The sequence below is a fragment of the Carassius carassius genome, chromosome 37, assembly GCF_963082965.1.
Source record: "Carassius carassius chromosome 37, fCarCar2.1, whole genome shotgun sequence".
In the NCBI taxonomy this organism is placed as follows: Eukaryota; Metazoa; Chordata; class Actinopteri; order Cypriniformes; family Cyprinidae; genus Carassius; species Carassius carassius.
The window spans coordinates 12,685,027-12,691,343 of NC_081791.1; the positions used below are offsets into that span (position 1 = coordinate 12,685,027).

Here is a 6,317-nt window from a genome sequence, read left to right on the forward strand (position 1 = left end):
GCCATAAATTGATGTCATGATGCAAGTAAAAAATTTCCAAAAACACACTCTCCCCTTTTATAACATGATGCTACATCTTGACTACTGTTATTTTAGCATCATTTATATAGTATTTATTAATACTTTGAATTTATTCATATAGAATTTGAATATTTTCAATTCTATACTAATAGAATTAGAAAATGTAAAAATAGATCATAGAAAAAGGCAACATTTACATTACTGGTTTTCCCTCTTCAACTCTCTCGCATCCATTCACTAAATACTAAATCAATTTCTGCTTTCCTCCGATTCTTGAGTCAGACCTCTAAGATATAGTGAAGGTCATAAGGACACAAGAAGCTTCTTCAGTACACACAAGTGTGCAGAGACCTTCAGTGTGGTGGAGACCTGTCAATAACTTGCTTTAGTTGCTGCTTCTCCTCCTGCAGATACAGTATAAAGATTTCAGCACTGCTCTATTCCACATCCAGGCTTCTCTGGTGAATAATGGACAGACAATGTGATAAAAGAGAGAGAGAGAGAGAAAATAACAGTGCTGCAAATTAGAGTGGATAAGAACTTCCACACAACCACAATTAAGATGCTGCAATTAGATGAAAACGTTACTCCCTGGAGTAAAAGCCTCTATTAAACCCGATTACAGTGGCCCAAAGGTAATAAGCATATTAGACCCCCTACAGTAACAGAGAAAGAGCAAATGATCTAGATGATTCCCACTGATCCAACATCTGCAGAGAGAAGCATAAGTAAAAAGGAATTAAATAAATAATAATAAATAAATAAATAAATAAATCTAAATTGCTATTGATTTTCTTAAAATGTGTTCCCGAGAGATTAAAAGGTTAAGAAATAAAACCTCTTTGGGGATTACATCATTCCAAAATTAAATAAAAGATTTGCAAAACAAAGACGCCAGTAATCTCAGAGTAATCAAAACAGGATAAAACAGTGTTTAATTAGAGGATTCTGTCGGAGGCATATTGAGTGGTGGTGCTCTTACATGAGTTTTGAGTAAAGGTGAATTTCTTAATAGTAAAAAAAAAGAAAAAAAAAAGAAAAAAAAAAGTTACAAATAAAAGGCCTTCCAGCCAACAAGCTTTGCTTCCCATATTATTATAGGGATGTCAGTTTAGTGTTACAAAAAAAAAAAAATTATATATATATATATATATATATATATATATATATATATATATATATATTTCCTTGAACTAAGCGTTTTCTACCGCATTAAAGTACAAACCATTCATTTTCCATTATATATGGGACCTTCTCTCATTTATCTTGGGGTGGAAGTTGGGAATCCAGAATTTAGCGTGGAAAGATTGAAAGGCTACCCTATTGTACTGTATTTTCATGGGTATACTGTATTTATTTCTATTTTTATTTATTTTTTATTTTCATTTATCTCTCCTTTTTTTTGAGTAATAACTTACAATCATGTCCATATCATTTGTTTATTTGTCTTGTTAAATTTGCACAGCTTGTATTGATGTTTTGGATTTGTGAAAAGCCTGTTAATGTCATATCATTTACTCTCTCTGTTGATATGAATAGCAAAAAGGCCAAACGAAACAATGAAGTATATATGGGAATAAGGACCCTGTGTGATTAAACAGGCCCACAGACCACAATATACAACAAAATGCAGCTTCAAAACCAAAAACCAATTAAGCGTTTAATGAACAGTGAATCAACCTAAATTCTGACACTTTGTTCCGCTAGAGGAGTCAAAAAGCTGACTACTGTCTACTGTAAATGTAGCGGTCTGCTGCCTGGATCAGCCAATCAGGACTAGAAATAGTGCTGAGTAAGGGCCTACGCTAGCGCTCACGTCCGAATGCAGAGGGAAGGAGAGAAGCCAGCACTGCAAACACACTGCAGCACGCTCAGCACCTCTTCCCACATCCTCTGTCTTAAGCGAGGGCACCTCCAAAACTCTAGCCCCAAGCTTTTGCGCAAAGCCAGGCCCAAACCACCACCGCTGAGGCCGCTAGTCACGCTAGTGTGATTCATCTCTTTGCTGAGAGTTGATGTATAGAGAAGAAAAAATAAACACAAACTGCTAAAGGCCCTTGTTAAAAGTTCACAGCAAAATACACTGGTCAGTTCAGAGCACTGAAGCAAAGTGAATTAACTCAATTAGTACGCTTGCTAATTAAAGTGTCCACAGAGGCTCTGCTGTGGCATCCACGGTGTGTGTATCTGATGGGGTCAGGTCTGCTAAACAACTCCATTACCACAAATCCAAATACCACTGCTGTCTTTTAAGAGCACTCTAGGAAGCACACGTGGACTGTGCAGTAAACCTTCCCGCACCTCTCTGTTTTGGCCTTCTTTTGTGTGTCTTCCCATTTTAAATGGTTTCTCATTACAAACCTGCAAGTTTTTGTGTGTGTGTGTGTGTGTGTGTGTGTGTGTGTGTGTGTGTGTGTGTGTGTGTGTGTGTGTGTGTGTGTGTGTGTGTGTGTTTTTAAACACACACTAGTATGAGAAAAGTCAATGGCCATCTAAAATGGCTTGGTAATCACCATTCTTCAAAATATCTTCTTTTGTATTCTGTAAAATTAAGTCAAACAAGTTTGGAATGACTCAAGAGTAAATAAAATATGACAAAATTTTACTTTGGGGGATGATTATCCCTTTTTTTGAGAAGGAGTGTTACTTTTGTGTGCAACTAAAACACTTTTATCCAGATATGGAGACAGTGAGGGAAAGAGAGAGAAAGTCATAAAAACGTAAATGTATTTTGTAACACAATGTATTTTATTTTTATTATTAAGGTATAGTGTAGCTTTAAGCTGCTGAGTGTATGGACTGCTATTAAAATCAATGCCGAAACATATCTTGATTCAGCACTCTCTCTCTATAGCCTTTCACTCTGTCCTCTGTGTGCGCTGATCCACAGATACAACTGAAATGAACTCAGTGGACATAAAGGACATTTAATGTTTTACATGTTAAGTACTTATTGCTGGTATTTAGATGCTAATTTAGCATTTAGATGTAGGCTAATATAGGAAGTCAAATGTTTATTATTACACACAAAGGCAAAACATATTTGTATAGAACAATCATGCAGTAAATCTGCAATAGGGTCATGTATTCACACTGTGTTCTACTTCCTGATTTCTTGTCGCCCTCTTCCTCCTCTCTTCTCCTACACTGTGTCCCAACTAGGCCTAATTTATTTTTTCCCCACACTGAAAGCAAAAATCTGGTTCTATAGTTAGGATGCAGATGGTGTACATTATAAAGTGTTTATAATACTTTTCTAATTATAATAGTTTATTATTATAGAACAGAATAATCGGAATAGCAAACAAAACATGTATTGTATTGTGAATTCTAATTGCAATTACAATACTATACAGTACGTGACCATCTGACCTTATATACGTCACTCGTCCTCAAATATGAATAGCAGAGAAGTGGAGGAAGAACGAACGAGAGGGGAGGGAGGAGATGGGTATGTGGACTGGGTGTGTGGGTTGCTCTGAGGTATAAAGCAATAGCTGGTAGCAGGAATGATTTAAAAAATAGCCCATCATAAAAAAATATAATGCCACATTTTCCTTGAGCCAGATCAAACACACACTTACACTATGAATACATGCTTTTTTTATTTTCTTTTTTTTATTCAGGCTAATGGCAGCAAACTTCCCTAATGGCAAAATTATTAGCTCATGCTAATTTAAAGATCCAGGAAAGGAGCCTGAAGGACAAACATAAAGAACCGAACACAATGAGTTGGCCTAAACTGCAAAGAGCTGCCTTGTAAAAGCACAGACTTCAGACAGAATGAGAAAACAGACAGAGAGAGCTTAAAAGCCAACGAGGGAGAATGAGACATAAAAAAGACAAAGAGAGACAAAGGAAGAGTGGACAGTAAGGGGGGTAAATGGGAGTTAATTCTAGCAGTGTGTTGTCTTCTGGCTTCATTAGCCGTATTGACAGGCCTGTGATGAATTCATCTTCTCAAGATTGTCTGCAGTCATCATTTACACGGTTTCTTCTGTCATCAGTGGTAACTCCTGTTTTCCTCTTCAACATCTTCAGTTCAATTTCTGCCCTTTCTCTATCAACAATAATGCATCCACTTCCATTCTATAATAGTAAAACACCTGATCCTGACTGCATTCATTCACGTTTGCTTGTGTTGTCTAAACTGATACTGGCTGTAATAGTCTCTAAAGCGGTGGTGTCAAACTTATTCTAGGTCCCGAGCCGGATTAGTACAGCCAAATCTGTACATTAACACAAAATTAGCTATAATGAAAAAAGGAAAAGTTTCACAATCAGACTCGGACAGCATTGAATCAGTATTAAAGTGCAATACTATTTATTTTATTAGACTTAATTGATATGTAGCTTTTATTTTATTCAGTGCATTTTAATTGTAGTTTATGTTTTAGTCCTTTTGTGATATGTGTTTGTAATTTTTTAAGCTAATTCTATTAACTTGTTTATTACTTTTTTTAAGATTTATAAATGTATTGCCTCTTATTGCCTTAATAAATTGTAGTAGGACATTATTTAGATGTTAAAGAGAAGAAGAGAAAGTGTGGGTGGGGGGCAAATGGGAAAGCTCCATGCAATGGCATTATATGTCTGTATTTTGTAATTTTAATACACCGAATACTTTTCTTTGCACACATATTGTACCTGCTGTGGGTGAGTCTGTGAGAAGGGGTGAACTGCATTGCTCTGGACAGCTGTGTCACCCACAGATCCAGTTTCAGCTGAAAAGTGCAAATGTGTGTATACAGTATGCCCAAGTGCCGTATTCTGGACCAAAGCACATACTGTAAATTATAACTAACTGTAACTAATTTAAGTTGCTTTTTTGCATTCATATTATCCCAGCTGGCCCTATTAGACACCTCCTCATCCTGCCTGTGTGTTTGACACCTCTGCTCTATACTTTTTTTTGGAGTACAAATCTGTGTTGCTGCTTCCTGAGAACATTAACATTTTTTAATTGATTTTCTTTTAAGAAAAAAAAAATCCACTCAACTTTCCTGTTCTTCTTCTACAGGTTCAACGATATCCTTCTCCTGTCCTGAGCTTGGGATTCTGGCACACACAGAAGTCTTGTCCTAAAATGCTTTGCTAAAGCTGGTAAAATGGAACCAAATCAACTGTTTTATGGATTTGGTCCCCTTCAACCAGCTGTAGCTGTGCATTGATCACCCCGTAGAGCTGTGATGAAGAAAGAGAGGTGTTCAAAAGCACAACACACAATATTTGATTGCCCGTGAAGTTCAGAGTGCAGGACCAGCTGTTGAATGCATGTTCCTTTAAGTACTAATATCATGATTAAACACTCTTTGTCCTCTTAAAGCCCAGGTTAGCATTATATATGTCATGTCACTTATTATTCATGTGCTATAATATTTGATTATGTATTCAAGCCAAATCACTATCATTGGAAAGAGGGCTCTGGGCTCTTTATGGCCGCCCATTGATTTTTTGTCTCTTAGCTGAAAGAGTGAGGAGATGGGAGAGTGAGCTGGGCTGGATGGATGTAGTGAACGAGGGAGTGTGTGTGTGTCAAGCTGCTGAATAAGTAAAACAGTTGTTCCTTGTCTCACTCTTTTCCTTCTACACTTGTCGTGATTCTTAATGCACATGGCTGATCAATAAAAGCTCATCCTGAAGTTCATAAACTGCTGAAGTGGTTTTTGCTTTGAAATGAAACAGACTATTCAGCTGGAAATAATGTAGGGCGGGGACATGATTTTATCCATTGGGAATTGATTGGACTGAAACACACTTTACTATAATATTATTGGTTTGTATTATTTTCCCTGCTCACATGGTCGAAAAATCAGCAGCAAATTCATTTCATAGGAGTAAAATGTGATTGTTACATGAACAAACAGACTGCAATTTGATTTGGTTCTGCTAGTGGTGCAAAAGGTCACCTTTAAAAGGTAAAGTGTGTATTATTTGTCAATGTTAAAATACCATCTGCAATATTTTAATTGTTGGTGTGTATCTATATAAGTTTTAAATGGATGTTTTTGGAAATTTTTTCATCTTACGCTAAGAGCAGCACTGTATTTTTTTCAAAATGCCAAATCAAGTTTTACAAACATAAAGATAATTTTCCTGCTGTGTTTATAGTATCATGGCCATATAGAACAAGCACAGATGAAGTCATGTGATCCACACTGACAAATCACCATAGTATAATTTAGTCTCATGGTCTGTGAGATTGTGTTAACAATCACAGCCTGCACAAAGCATGGAAAAGATCCCTTGATAGATGGTCTGAGATTTAGCTTTGCTATATCTCTTTTTTTATGGCA

General features: G+C 36.4%; 1 long non-coding RNA gene across 1 annotated transcript in view; it reads left to right on the forward strand.

The window, feature by feature from the left end:
- Positions 1-5,672, forward strand: part of LOC132117696 (uncharacterized) — a 21,807-nt gene extending 16,135 nt beyond the window's left edge. The window contains exon 2 of the long non-coding RNA XR_009425826.1: positions 5,042-5,672. This is a non-coding gene — a long non-coding RNA (uncharacterized LOC132117696). The remainder of the gene's footprint in view (positions 1-5,041) is intronic.
- Positions 5,673-6,317: the final 645 nt, after the last annotated feature.